The 15,786-nt window shown below is 38.9% G+C and overlaps 1 long non-coding RNA gene across 1 annotated transcript in view; it reads left to right on the forward strand.

The window, feature by feature from the left end:
- The window catches only part of LOC121060215, a 30,854-nt gene that overhangs the window by 13,815 nt on the left and 1,253 nt on the right, over positions 1-15,786 (forward strand). The window contains exons 3-9 of the long non-coding RNA XR_005814756.1: positions 3,429-3,570; positions 5,007-5,125; positions 6,512-7,741; positions 7,933-8,036; positions 10,192-10,366; positions 11,628-14,299; positions 15,085-15,746. This is a non-coding gene — a long non-coding RNA (uncharacterized LOC121060215). The remainder of the gene's footprint in view (positions 1-3,428; positions 3,571-5,006; positions 5,126-6,511; positions 7,742-7,932; positions 8,037-10,191; positions 10,367-11,627; positions 14,300-15,084; positions 15,747-15,786) is intronic.

A 15,786-nucleotide genomic window follows, 5' to 3' on the forward strand; every position in this document is an offset into this window, starting at 1 on the left:
AACCTGCAGATGGAGGCTGGGGGAGCAAAGTGCCACCCACTGTAAGTGAAGAGCAGGTCTGAGACCACCTGATGAAACTAAACAAGTACAAGTCTATGGGGCCTGATGAGATGCATCCCAGGGTCCTAAAGGAATTGGCTGATGTACTTGCCAAGCCTCTCTCCATCATACCTGAAAAGTCCTGGCAGTCAGGCGAAGTCCCTGGTGACTGGAAAAAGGGAAACATTACTCCCATTTTTAAAAAGGGTAGAAAGGAGGACCTGGGGAACTACAGACCAGTGAGCCTCATCTCTCTGCCTGGGAAGATCATGGAACAGATCCTCCTGGAGGCAATGTCAAGGCACATGCAAGACAAAGAGGTGATCTGAGACAGCCAGCGTTGCTTTACCAAGGGTAAATGGTGCCTGACTATTCTGGTGGCCTGCTATGATGGAGTGACTGCATCAGTTGACAAGGGAAGACTGACCAATGTCATCTCCTTGGACTTCTGTAAGGCCTTTGACACAGTCCCACATGACATCCTGGTCTCCAGATTGGAGAGAGATGGATTTGGTGGGTGGACCACTCACTGAATAAGGTGTTGGCTTGAAGGTCTCACCCAGAGAGTGGTGGTCAATGGGTCTATGTCCAGGTGGAGGCTGGTGATGAGTGGTGTCCATCAGGTCTGTCCTGGGACTGGTGCTATTTATTATCTTTATCAATGACATAGTGGGATTGAGTGCACCCTCAGCAAGTTTGCAGGTGACACCAATCTGAGTGGTGCAGTTGATATGACAGAAGGAAGGGATGCCATCCAAAGGGACCTGGACAAGCTGGAGAAGTGGGCCCATGTGAACATAATGAGCTTCAACAAATCCAAGTGCAAGGTGCTGCACCTGGGCTGGGGCAATCCTGGACGTGCATACAGAGTGGGAGAAGAACTCATTGAGAGCAGTCCTGTAATTTTAAAATTAAAGACATTTGAGTGTAAACTTGGACTTCATGTGACTTGACAAGGATGGATTTGATATGCATGTGTACTTCTTTTCTGAAAAATGCTGAACTTATAAAAGTGAACTTATAAAAGTAATCAGTTCTACAGTTTTCAAATAAATCTTGTTCTTCTGCAAATTCAGCTGCAGGTTTAAGAAACTTAGTATAACTGTGAAGAATCTGTAGTACTTCAAAAACTGATAGATATTCAAGTCAAATTTGGAATGAATGTTATAAGGGTATAGTTATAACTGACCAACTTCTATAACCACAGAATTCTTATGTGACACATTCAACAACATTTAATACACCTGAGCTTAATTTAGGAGTTTCTTAACCTTTACACTCTTTGCCAAACCTAGCAAACAGCTGTGTGACTGTTCAGCTCTAAAACACCTCCATGGTTAATTTCCTTATAATGATAAGAAATGTGAAGTCAGTTTTCCTGGTACTAAAAGCAATTTTGGTTTTAATAACCAGGTTTCTGTTGTGTTCAGCCCTGGCAGTTGACTGTACTGTGGCTCAGAGAAGACTAATTCTGGAGTCCTTCCTGGCTTTTTTTTTGATATGACTACCATCTAACACTTGAAATATGATTTAATCTGTGCCAAAGTCTATAGCTCTCATTAATTCGATGTATCTGATGTTTTGGTGGTTTGGCAGATGATTAACTAAAGACATTACCTTGAGCTTATGAAGGTAAAGAAGGATGTATTCCAGAAGCTTTCACCTTTACCAATGAGAATCATGATGTGTGCCATCATTTATCCTCAGAAGAGCTAGAGAGGTTAGTTTGAGCCTCTCTTAAAAATTCTTCCAGATTTGTGATACCAATTTGGATTTTGTTTGGTCTTTTCCTTCTCTGAGATGGGAAATTAAGGCTTGGAATTAAACTCTGAATTCAGAAGCTGAATACAAAGCGCTGTCCCTGGTTTTCATAAACCTCACAGTTTACATTATTCAGAACATGAGATTATCACGTTGATACCATGAAAAAGCCTGCAGGAAAGTAGGCACGGCAGGAAGTTCAAGATGAAATCTATAGGATCATTGTGTTTTTTTCTGGTTGGTTGTGTTTTAGTTTGTTTTTGTTTAAGCATTTGTCTGTGAAATCAAACAACTTGTACAGTTATTTACTGAGACAGGTATCCGGTAGCCCAGAACCTTGGCACAGTCAACTTCCAATAGTCCTGTCTAACATATCTAACTAACAACTTGTATTCTTAAGACGTTTCTTAGACAACCTTTTACTGTTTTAGGAAGAAAGTGTGTTTTATTGATATGCTAAACATCTTTTTCCTGACTAATTTATATGAAAGTTTGTGAATAGATCTAGGGTGCTTTTTGTCCTGCAAATGGTTACTGATATGTCAATTTAATGCCTGAAATCAGAGCTAGCTGTTCCCATTGAAGAATGTGTGGATCTTATGGTGGATCAGTGGTTAGCACTGAATTTGAACCTTAATAAAAGCTGGGAAACCACCTCCTTCCCTACTCCACCCTTAGCAGGATGAAGCGCCAGTCCCATCTCACTGTTTGCTGATGTGGAAAATGCTGACGCTTTTCCAAGGTTAAGGTTTATCAAGTTAAGCCCAACTGTTTTTTTTTCTAAACTCAGATGGGTTGAAGTTTGAGTAAGTGAGAAAATTTACTGAGTAGCTGTGTGGATTTTTTTTAAGATCTAATCTGGTGGTCAAGATCATGTTTTTATTAACTCATTAGCTTATTAGTCAGTGGCAGGATGTCCAAGGTTATTTAAGATGATAACACCCCTGGACTTCTGAGCACAGCTGTAGTTTTTTTACTTCTGTTTAGTGAAGTGAAACAAATTCTTGCGGAGTACTGTAATGTCTTACAAAAAGAGTATACGTACCAACCAAGAACTTACTACACTTAAAACTCCTACAGATTTTCAGAAACAAGCATGTGATATGCCTGTAACTGCCTGATTTCTTTGAACTGTTGTCCACAGCAGTTACGATTCTTAGTCAGTACCTTCCAAAAGGGTCCTCACCTCTCTGTATTTTGTGAGGTGACATGCATCTAACCAAGCCTACAATATAGTAACCTGATTCTAAATCAGCTGTTAGGTGTGCTCCACAGTCAGCAAAAAGCTAATCATTTTAATTGTACTAGACAGATATGTTTAGTTGTATTTAAGTCTTACACCCAAGCTGACTGATTGTTTAAGGAGCCTGAAATGATTAGGTCGCATGTGAGTTCCTATTGCAGTGTGAGTCAGTAAAGGGCGATTCATCAAGCTGTTAGCACTTGTGAGCATTTTATATATTGCAGGTTTGGATGGGACTCTGAAGTGAAGTTTTTTTAATTCTTTTTTTAAATTTGACTTTCTGGAAATTTTCCATTTATTTTCAGAAGACATTTAGTGTTTCTGTAGGAAAAAAACAGTACTGCCATTGAAAGCAAAATGAATGTGTTGCCCTGTTTGATTGCAGACTTACCGGGAGCGCTTAGAATGACAAAAGCACAGAAAGAAAGAAGCTGTTCAGAAGACAGGAAACCAAGGAAACAGGAGCCCCTGCAGAGTTCAAAAACAGCCTCAATGTGAGCTCTGTGATGTCCCTTGCACAGGAGCAGGTGCGTGTGTTGCACATATCCGGGGAACCTTCAGAAGGCGAGATAGGTTTTAATGTTAAGAACAAAACAGAGCATGCGTATGGCAAGTAAAAGATCTTTAAGAAATATTTCTGAAAGAGAAAATGTGATACAGATATGCTTTAAGTCAGTTTGCTGCACTGAATGAACTCTTGGGATAACCAAATGTGATCTGAGCATGTGTGTTGCTCAGCTTTGCCAAACATCCCTCTAAAACTGCAAGGTACACTGAGAAAGCTTAACTGTTGTAAAAAAAATGTTTCTGTATCATTTTTTCTCTAAACTCATGTTAAAGTGATTTTACAGTTAACAGGGAAATAACTCTATTACTTAAAAACAAAAACACACACACAAAAAAAACAACTAAGCATAGCAGAATCAAAACTTGTTTATGACTGTTCAAGCCAATATCTCTAAAAACCGTCTCCTTCAAGTGTTCAGCAATCTTTGGGCTTAGTTCTGTGTCTCATCTAAGCTATGACTATGAAAATATCTGGGTATTTTCAAGTTCTTCACTTGGCCTGGGGAGAAGATTTTGCACTTGTGAGTGGCTCATGTGGTCATTCAGAGTTGTCTGTATTTAAGTAAGGATGCAAATCTTTTAGCATAAATGTTGGTTTTGTGTTGCATTAGGAGTGTAAAGCTCAGCAATAAATTTAATCCCCTACAGTCAAATACTATAATAATTGCTATAGTGACAAATTGGGGAAAGTTATGTTGGGGACAAATAGCTGACAATAGCATGATGAATTTTTAACTTAAATGCTGTTAAGAATGTCTTCCTAAATAGTGAACTTCATAAATAGTAAAGAACTGGGCTAGTAATCCATTTTCTTCATGCACTGCTGAAATACAGGGAACAAGCAACAGAAGATGATGAAACCAGAAGCAGGGCTACAGTTATTTCTGAAAATGTACCTGGAGGGCTGCTGGATTTCACAACCTGTTTTACATGACCATGTAGAAGATGTTAACGTCTTTCCTCTCAAGATAAATCTCTGTGAGGTTTTCAATTTCAGACGTACTATTTTAATGTAATTTCAACATTGCTTTCTCAGCAACACATGACCAATGCTTGTTGAATTTATTCCATACTATTTAATTTCATTAGGGTGACAGGTGTTGTCTTGTTACTGCGTGTGAACAGATCATGTTCTAGTTAAATTTCCATGTGAGGTTTTCTGTCCTTCTAGAGCCCTTTGCAGCTTAAGGGGATGTTGTCTTCCTTTCCTGTCTTAATAGCAATGTAACAATGCTATTAGAGTAGCTGTTGTAAAATACTCAGTGGGTTGGCACAATTTTAATGCGGAATAAGTACGTGTGTCTTTTAAAAGTACATTCTATTGTAAAACTCCTAAATGCAAAATAGTTTTTACTGTCCTGGGTAGATACCCTGAACAACATGTTTTACCTCTCAGACAGGAAATAATGAAGGAAAAATATTTGACTTCATTGTGAGCTCCAAGTGCAGTTTTGATGGCTTCAGTGCTGAGGATATGCATGTTAAGCAGTGGAGAGGAACAGACTGCAATACCAGGTATGAATGGAGATGTCGTCTTGTTATGCTGAGCCAAAGTGATTCTGGTTAGCAGTTCCCAGAATACCAAAGGAGACCACTAGCCAATGCATTACTTCTCGAATGTAAAATGTAATATTTTATCAAATGTAGAAAAGAGTGGGGTAAGTTAAAGTATTGGATAGCAATTCTTTCCCTTGTCAAAAAATATAAAAAAAATACTGTGCTTTGTGTACTTGATAGGTCACATTATCAAGACTCTTATCTATCTGATTTAGTTTGAGGAGAACGAGAGAGTTTTAGTATTCTATGACTATTTAGTGGGTGACTCAAGTGGATTTTCTGCATTTTGTCAATGCTTAACTGGTAAACATTGTCTTGTTTCAAAACTGAAAATTAAATGTCTTAGAGATCTTCAGAACAACTCTGAGCTCTTTTTATTTCACCAGGATGAATTCTTTGTACACCCTAAGAATATAGATAGACTCAATCAGTCGGTGTGTTCATTGAAGTATGCTATATTCCAGCTGTCTCATGATAAAACTGGCTAATAGTTTTTGATAGAGTTAGCTTCCTATCTCTCCTTTTCCCTTGCTGTCAAAGGTTTCTTGCATGGAGTGCAGCCGGGGAACACACCATAACACACCATCTTTTGTCCTACCACTGTTTAGAAAGTTTTGTCTCCTTCAGCTTGAATGAAGGCAACAATCTAGTTAAACACTTTACAGAGCTTATGTGCCACCGGGGCCTGGGCCCTGAGATAGGTAGGGGTCTGTCTGACACCTCTTCTGGACATGCTTACCCTATATAACCAATGAAGAATATGCAGCTGCTGTATTTAAGGGACTAAAAGCACATCTAGAACTTCCTTTTTGTTTTATCCGAAAGTTTAAGCTTGAACATCAGTTTTATTCTATATTGCAGTAGGAGGCTTCTTTTTCTCATATTGTTAGTCCATTTATATGATAGCTCTGGAAGCTTTTCTAAAACGCTTTATGATTTACTTATAGGAAAAAAGGTTCCAGATCTAATATGTGAGATGATGAAAAAGCAAAACCAAAAGATTCTGATAAAGAGACAGAGTGAGGAAAAGCAGTGTAGACACATAGGAATCAGGCAAGTCACCCATACAAAAATGCGTTTTCCTGGGGTTCTCTTGGAATCGCTTTTGTTCTTTATTTATTTATTTATTTATTTAGTTTGAAATTCTTTCATTTACTTAGCTCTTTTTTTCTAACGTAGATATTCTTGACCTGGGTGGATTTTAAGTTGGTTACAAATTTGTTTCTTTTCAGTGTCCCTGAATTCAGATTTGCCAAATGGTTGCACATTTCCATTTTTAAAAAATATTTATAATTATTATATTTTTAAAATAATTTGAGAAAATATTCTACCCTCCTCTTCCAGAGACTAGAATTAATGCACAAAATGCTTTGGTCATGTCTGGAAAAGAGGAGGTGAATGGCTCCTTCGTAGGCCTGCTGCAAAGCCATATCCCTTGAGAGAAGTATATATATATTTGTTATCATTGTTTTAAGTTTTATTGCTCTAGGACTATTCCTTCTAAATGAAGAAGCTGATGTGTTGGCTTGTCCATAGTGGCTGTTATTCAGTTCTTTGTAATTGAACACACAATGCTTCAACGCATGCTACTTGTCTCTTCCTGTCTGGGAGAGATGTTTTTACACAGTCAGTGGAGGGAACAGATAGCGTAATTAAATGTGTTGTCCAGCTGTTATCACCTGGTCTTCTTAAATGAAGATGGGAATCTATAGCTGTGTTGTGGTTTTGGCTGGGCTGGAGTTAATTTAGTAGCTGGTATGGTGCTGTGTTTTGGATTTAAGATGAGGATAATGCTGGTAACACACTGTGTCATTTGTTGCATTGCAGAGCTTACACAGAGGTGGGACTTCTCAGCTTCTGGTGCTGCTCCCCCAGCCTCCTCAATGGCAGGGCACAAGAGGAGGGGACACAGCCAGGACAGCTGACCCCAACTGGACAAAGGGATATCCCATGCCAGGTGGTGTCATGCAGAACAATATGGGATGGCTGGATGGGGTGAATGGGGTGGCTGCTTGGGGTCTGGCGGGGCATCAGTTAGTGATGGTGAGCAGTTGCATTTTGCATCGCTTGTTTTGTGTATTCTTTTTGTTTGTTTGTCTTCCTTTCCCATTTTTTGTTATGAAACTGTCCTTACCTCAACCCATGAATTCTTGCATTTTTCTTTTCAATTCTCTCCCCCATCCCACAGGGGATGGGAGGTCAGAGAATGTCTGCGTGGTGCTTAGCTAGCTGCTGGGTTAAATCACAACGAGCTGTAATGCAGCAAAGGAACGCTTTCCATACATTTTCCAAACGTACCAGTAAGATGATGGCAGATGAGTCCAAATACTGCTCTAGTGGCAGCGCAGCAAACAATTATCCTGAGAAGTCACTAAGTGCACCAGTTTCAATCTGAGTCATTTTGTGTACAGCAGGCAAAAGAGGAAAGCTTGTGTTTACTTTCTGCTCTCTACAAGTTTGACTTATGAATCACATTGCTGTACTATGATCAATAGACACTTCTGTTACCACGCTTGGCACTTGACTGAATAATACACAGCTACTTCAGGCTGGAAATCAGCATGCATAGTTTAGGTGTGTTCCTACATCTTCCGCTGCTTTCTTGTTGACCAGAGCATGAATAGCGATTAAATGTTGTTTGCAAACAGTCTGGTATTTAGCTGACCAGAGGACAGCTCCTTTGAGACTGGGACTAGCTTAACATTGTTCAAACTGTATTTAATGCAATTGTGTAACTTTTACTTTTTTTTTTGTATGTCTATTAGGTTCTTTGAAGAAGACCAGTACTGCAGATAGAGGTGGAGAAGAGTTACAATGGGAAGGGCAGTGGCTTCCCGTGGGCAGACCTGACATGCTGTTACCTTTCCTGGTGGGTGACCATTGACTGTCTTAAAAATGAATCTGTACTAGTACTACTTAGTGAGTTTTCAAGAACAGAATATACCAGTTTTCCTAGCTCCTGAAAGGTTTAACTTTGTATTTCTCCATCTATACAGAATTGTCACCAGGACTTTAGAGTGAAAAAAATAGAGATCTATTCTGTCTTGAGTTTATGTAATATTAGTTAGTTTTTCAGAATAAATAGTTCTTCATACTCTAGAGTTGCTTGAAGGCCTGTGTTATCATTTAACCCATCAATTAAGTACCACACAGACACTTGTTCACCGCCCCACAGTGGTATGAGGGAGGGAATTGAAAAAGGTAAAAGTGCAAGAACTCATGGGTTGAGATAAGTACAGTTTAATAAGAAAGTTTTGGTTTTCTTTTCCTAACAAACAAGCGATATAAAATGCAGTCGCTCACCACCAGTTGAGCAATGCCTAGCCAGTTCCTGAGCAATGGCAGCCTCCCAGCAAACTCCCCCTGAATTTATTGCTGAGCATAATGCCACATGGTATGGGATATCCCTTTGGCCAGTTGGGGTCAGCTGTCCTGCCTGTGTCCTCTCCCAGACTCTTGTGCTCCCCCAGACTTCTCACTGGCAAGGCAGTACAAGAAGCTAAGTCTTTGCTTCTGTGTAAGCACTGAAATGCAACAACTTTAAGGAAAGGTTGGATGTGGTGTTTAGGGACCTGGTTTACTGGGTGATATTGGTGGTAGGTGGACAGCTGGACTAGATGATCTTGGAGGTCTTTTCCAACCTTAATGATTCTAAAACATCAGTGTATTACCAGCATTATCCTCATCTTAAATCCAAAACACAGCACCATACCAGTTACTAGGAAGAAAATTAACTCTATCCCCAGCAAAACCAGGACAGCCTGTAGAAAGTAATTGTCTTCTTTTCTACCTTTTGTAGATCATGTCATACCGATAGGGAAGCCCTAGACCTTTATAATCAGCATATGATGTTATGTGGCAAGACAGGTCTTGTAGCATTGAGAATATACTTGCTAATGCCACCACCTCTGACTGCATCGAAAACGCTGCAAAGTTGTTCGTTCTGGCTCTCTGCTGGAACTGGTTGGGGAAGTGGTGGCTCTGGCTGCATTGGAGCCAAGTAGTCCCTGACTTCTAATCAGCAGGCTTGCCTGAGGTATTCACCTGCTCCTTCACTTCTTGGCACTGCAGCATGCATGAAACTTGCTGCCAAACACCCCCAGGATAGAGTATCATCAAAGAGCAGTTTTAAACCCCTCTCTCCAAGCGTGATTTCTTTGGCATGATCAATTCTACAGCTGGGCAATCCACTCAGACAGCTGGTGTACAATATACAGCAGTATGGTTTTCCCAGGGAACTTGAGTGGTTTTTCAGTTTGTTTCAGTCTGCCTGGGAAGTTTTTTTTTTGCTTAATTTCTTGAGAAAGACATTTAGAGAAATGAAGCTCTTGCTGCATGTGTCTATGCTTGGTCTTTCCTTGGAGATCAGTGCTTTTTGTAAAAGAGAATACTCAACAAGCAGTCAATAAGATAGACCAAGTTTCTTTGAAGGCTGCTTTTGTTGCAGTACACTACTCTAATTATCATAATATCAAAAAGTCTTATTTATTGACGTTTATGAACTTTTTTGCTGTATTTTCGTAAGCAACTTGAACTGCCATAAGGTACTGCTGAATGAAGCAGTGCTGCCTGTCTGTCTACTTGCTGCTGGCACCAACTTTCATAGGCCTTTGTTGAAAGCTGGATTACAGAATATATGGCACACTGCTAATTTAAACTGATTGCTAAACCTTGCTTCTAGACTAGTCTGTGCAAGTTGGTCCGTCTATATGTTGATGGTAGTGCTATGACTCAAGACATTACCTTCAAACAATTTTTAAGACATACAGGATAAGAAGTTTTGTAGAAATTAGTGATTATGTAGCTGCTGAACTCAACTTCCTCTTTCCTCTTCATGCAACCTAGGTAATCTGTAACTAGACGTGCAAAAAAAATCTCCATTGCTTGCTCAAACTTCCTTGCTGAATTTGCTTTACCACAGTTGTATTCATGCAAACCTTATGACATAGGTGTGGTATCTGTGATAGTTCTGCTAGGATACCTTTGACACCCAAATAACCACTGAATTTCTTTTTTTCCCTCAGTCTACAAGTGTACTCATCTGATGACTCATGTCATATGACAAACCACTGGTAGCATCCACTTTACAGAAGAACTCTAGTCAATCCAGATATGTTCCTCATTTGGAATGTGCACTTTTGCCTTAGATTCACTGACAGGGCAAGATCTGGAGAAAGAGGAAGAAAATGAAGAGAAGAGGTAATGCATTTTTGTTAACTTCTTTATAAAGTTACCGTGAGATAATGGCAAAGTGAGATTGGTGGAAAAGCTGCAGTGTCAGGCTATATGTAGAACACCCAAGGGAATGAGGAGTGGTGCTACACCACTAAAAGAAGGGGGAAAAATAACATGTTAAGTAGCTAAGCTCTTTTATTTTTCCTGGTGTCTTTTTGTGTACAACTTCAGGAAAAACTGTATTTATATTCATAGTTCTTAAACACTTTGCTGTACTGCTCGTGCTAGGTATACAGACTTAAAATGTCTGATTTGTAAAGAAAATGCAACATCTGTCCATTTCCACAAGGAAGTATTAAACTTGTCTCTTCAATTCCTATTAAAATAGTCCATAGAACAGCATTAGCTGTGACTAAAAACTACGCTTTTATATTGAGTAGAAACATTTAAAAGGACAAACAAAGTGTAAGCTTCATAGTTGTCTTCATAGCATGTTACCTAGATGGCAATTGTCATTTACATTCTTCAAATGAATAATGCAGACCCAGGACACCATATGAAGATTTCATTTGTCCTCCTGTCATCAGAAATACAGCCCAGTCTCACTTAAGCACATTAATAATAGATAAGTTTTGTTTTGTTTTTCAGATGGCTTGGAGTTGTTTGTGATTTAATACAAAATAGATTCAGGGCTGCTGGGAAGGGTTTTTCCCATGGCTTAATACAAAATAGATTCAGGGCTGCTGGGAAGGGTTTTTCCCATGGCTTATCTTCAAAGAAATGTAGAAACTGAGCCCTGAATTCTGAAAGTTGTAAATTGTAAGAGTATCTTTTTTTCCCCTCTGAGGACACAGGGATGTTCCTATTATCCTGCTATCTGCCCAGAAATGTGAACTTTCCTCTTAACAGAGCATCTCAGGCTGCCTATGGAGCAGTTTTTGTTCAGATTCAGTTTTTCCTAACATAGGAAAATGGTCATCTAGAGCATAGAACAAGTTATGCTTTCCTCTTTAAGATAAAGTTTTGCCATGCTGTGTACAGAAATGTAATGAAAAGTAAGGTCTCTGCCCTTTCGACATGGCTCATACAGGCCAATACATCAGAAGTAGAAAGTGGAAAATAAGTGCCACTGCATTCAAGTGAATTAAGCAATCTCTTCTTGAACAGAAAATTTGCCAATCAAAGGAATGACATGCTGGAAAGCAAGAGCATGTTGTAGGTATTTTTTTTTGAAGATGGGTTTTGATGCATAAGCATGAGAGAAACAAGTTGATTTTTTTCTTAGTTACTTTCCAGCTACTAACAGAGGACAAATATGAAATTTCATCTGATGCTGAAGGAGCAAGTATAGTTACCTCTTCTTGCAATGAGTCAACAATGCAGGTCAGCATTTCAGTGACCTCTTCTCCTGTGCAAGAAAATACTACTCCTAACTCCTAACAGAAGTAGAGGAAATTACTGTTCAGAGTAGACAAAAAGCATTAATATGACAAATTAATGTACACCAATTATCAAATTTAAAGTTGGTGTGTCGATAGAAATGGATGTTATCTGGATGCTTAAGTCAAAATACACGTCACAGTGACTGCATCTCAAACCTAAAATACTCCTAAAGCTCGTGGCCTAATACTTTCACCCTAACAGCTTCCTCCATGGGACGTTTTAAAGCAATCTTAATAATTAACAGTAATCTGTTAAATAGGGATTCTGATGCTGTAGTTCAAGAGCCGATGACTTTTGGAAAGCTGTGTTGCTGACTTAGTGAGAGATACTGTCTGTGATCACAGTGCTCACAGCATCTGTACTCCATGACTGCAGATCTCATAGATCAATTCAGTGCTAGTTTGGTAGCAACTGTCATATCATAAACAAAATTTTAAGCGTATGCTTAGGCTATTTCCAGTAGCATTTTAGGTCATAAAAATTTGATTAAGATGCAAAGAAAATTGTGTTCTTCCTAGACGTAGCAAAAGTGTTTCAGCCCAATCTGTGTGATTCTTCAAATTAGCAGAAACACCTAGAATTGCAGGCTGCTCTTCATTGTCTTAAATGTTTCCAGTGTGAAGGCCTTCCAAGCCAGTGCATTTAGTTGAATCATGGTGTTTATTCTGCAGCATTGATCTGTCTCCCTGTTGAAGGAAAACATGCCAGAGCAGGACAAAAGGAGATATGGCTTTATACTGCAGAATTGACTGTGCTTGTTAAAGTGTAACTCTTGTCACTGAGTGTTTGTGGTGTGGGGGGGTTATTTTTTTTTACTGAGCTTTCAGTAGTTATATCTTGTTCCTGCTCATTCTGGCCTGGAGCTACTGTACTGTGGCCAGAATATTTCTAGGACACAATCAGGATCATTGTGTGTGTTTGTTTGTTTTGTTACTATTTTTCTCAGGTTTTCCTGAAGCAGGCTTTGAAGTCCAAAAGATCTTTTTTCGTCTTTCAGGCTGTGAAGATTGTGTAGCTGTTTTTCTGTTTCTCAGAAAATGGCTAACAGGAACTCTCCTTTGATAATCCAAAAAAGAACTTTCAAATACAGGTTTTCAAGTCAGGTGGTAATTTCTTAAGAAAGTTGTAAGTACTTACCATGCTAATTCAGTCTCAGCAAAAACAAATGGGCTTGAACAGACTATTGAGACAGTATGTACTTCTGCTATCCCTGAATCCATAAATATTTCTGCTTATTCTGTAGCTGCTCAGATATTGAGCGTAATTTGGTAGCCATCATTTCACTGTGCAAATCAGGGTGACTCTGTAGGCTAGTTGTTTTTATCCCCTTCGTATTTTCTGTCACTGAGTAACAGTGCTGTATTGCATCTTTTTTCTCATTGAAAGAAAATTCCATTAAATGCTGTTCATATAATATTATAGTTGCTTAAGATCAAAGTCATTATTAACGTTTGTGGGCTTTGTGCTTGCAAAACAACTTATTTATGTGTTTGTTTTTATATTTACTGGTGACTCTTCTCTTTTCCCCATAAAGGCTAAAGGTCTGTAGTTAAATGTGATTATCATCGAAGTTCTGCAAAGACCTTTGCCAGCATGTACCCACCTGTGGGGCTCTTCTGGACTGTGTGAATACATAAAAAACCTTCTCTGTCGTGTCATAACAGCAGTTAAAAGAAAGATGTGATGTAGCATTAAGGAGCAGCAATGCTCATTATCTGAGGGGCTGTAGTGAAGTACAAAATCAGTTAGTAAATCTCACTAGTAAATTGGAAATGGTAGTAAATCCAAGCTAAAGATCACAGACTTCAGTAGGATGCAGGATTTATTATACATCTATCCTTGCTTTTTTCTTTTTTGTAGCCCTAGATAAAGTATCTTGCTTAGAAGGACAGTATGAAATTCAAAACACGAGCAGGTTGTTTCAGGAACTCATAGTCTATGGATAAAAGTCAGCATTTCTGGGGTGTGGTTAATTTCTTTCTAAGGTTGACTTCAAGAGCAGACCTGCTGAATTGCAAGTCTTCCTCTTCAACTGTAAAGGAGAAAGGTATGTAGATAAGTAAAATTAGGTGAGGTGCCCCCCTTCACACAGTGGGGTGTATCTGCTCTAACTTTGGCTTTGTAAAGTTAGATCTCAAGATGAGATAGCCTTCGTAGAAAGTGTAAAGAAGAATAGCTAGTCCATGTGACTAGCTAACAGAAATAATGTTAAATCAGGATTTTCCACTTCTGCATTGAGTTATACAGGTACTCTTCAAACTGTGTTAACATAGCGACTTTGCTGTAGCGCAGAGATATGGGGACCGCTGCTTTGGGTTACTGGTTATAATACTATGTCTGTAGTCTTGTGGGTGGCCAACATGGCTACTAAGCATGTAACAAATACATATTTATTATTTTCCAGTCAAACTGAACCTCCAGTATCAGTTATGGTGGTTTCATTCATTTAGCTTCAGTTTTCTCTTGTTTGGAGTGGCTAAGCCGTGCTTGTGCTACGCTGGAAGTTTGAACCTGGTAATTGAAACTATTCCAGTTTGCATTCGTCAGGCACAATATGCCCTTGATCTCGATTGGCAATCTCTAGAATAACTTTTGTAAAGCTTTTATTAATATCATTCAACATTTAGTTAACAGTATTCAGATAGTAGTGTTAGAACCCTAACACAAAAATAAAAAATGGCATAGAAAGTGGAGAAAAAGATCTAGTCTTGTGTAGACCCATACAACTTAAATAGTCTCACATATGAATGATGGAAAAGTGCCAGTAAATAACAGAAATATCCATGGAGACTACCTAAACCCAAATCTAAATGACAGAGGTGATATATTCTGCTATTCTTTGTGCTTATGAGGGAAAATATCTTGTGCATTTACTGCAGTTAAGATTACCAGGCAGCCGTAAAATTCTGCATACATTCAGTTATCTCAGATCTTTTAACATTTTTAGAAAGAAGCTCTGAACTGAGCTCTTAATTCACTTGAGATTCATCCTTAAAAAGCTCTATTTGTCATCACTGCATTTCATATGTTTTTGTTTGGCTGTTTTGATGATAAAGTAGCAAAGTAACTTCTTACTGGGCTATTTGTACAATAAAAATAATCACAGAAGTTGATATGTTCCTGGTGGTTTTTCAGGTCTTTTACAATGCAATATAGAAACTAATTTCAAAGTGCTAAAAGAATCACTGCAGTCCTGAGAAAGGGCACGTGTCTAGAGAAGCAGTAAGGTTTGGTTAAAGGGAAAGTTATTTTTGCTTGTTTTTATTCCCTCTAATGGATCGCATTTGTCCTCTCCGTAGGCAGCAGGACTTTTTGTAAAAAGAAAAAAAAAAAAAAGCTTTAAACAGGGCATTAAGCCTGTTAAATCCTGGCAATCCCATGCAGCGTCTTCTTGAAGGTGGCGTGTCAGGAATGCCGTTGGATGGTGGGTATAGAATCATTTAGGTTGGAAAAGACCTCTAAGATCATCAAGTCCAACTGTTACCCGAGCACTGCCAAGTCTACCACTAATCTGTGTAATCACATGGTGTCATCACATCAGTACCCAGGAGACTCACGGGAACCTTTGGCAGAGCAGCTTGTGCCGCGAATGTTGTTCCTCGGTTTTGCTGCCTCTTGTTTGTTTTCTTACAGAAGTGTTGCTAAGTGCCACGGTTTGTCTCTACTGCACTGCTGAGTTGCTCTGTTAAAATAATATTGATAGCAACACTTTCTCCAGGAAGGAGAGACCTGTCTTCGCTTTCTGATTCATAAGGAAAGACAAACACCTGAATTTGTCAGAGATGTATTTCAGGCCCCCCAGGCGTTTGCACTTGGCTTTTACAAAGCTCATACTGATTTTCTGAATACTTGCATTGTTATTTATAGAAAAGCTTTTAAGGGAAGCCTCCAATGCTGTAACTTTGTGCTCATTCTGGAGAAGCTAAAGCTTTATCAGTTTGTCACATTTTCTTACTTAAGGGTAAAGCAAAATGTCAGAAGTAATTAAACTGTTTTAAAAC

Source organism: Cygnus olor, chromosome 26 (genome assembly GCF_009769625.2).
Source record: "Cygnus olor isolate bCygOlo1 chromosome 26, bCygOlo1.pri.v2, whole genome shotgun sequence".
In the NCBI taxonomy this organism is placed as follows: Eukaryota; Metazoa; Chordata; class Aves; order Anseriformes; family Anatidae; genus Cygnus; species Cygnus olor.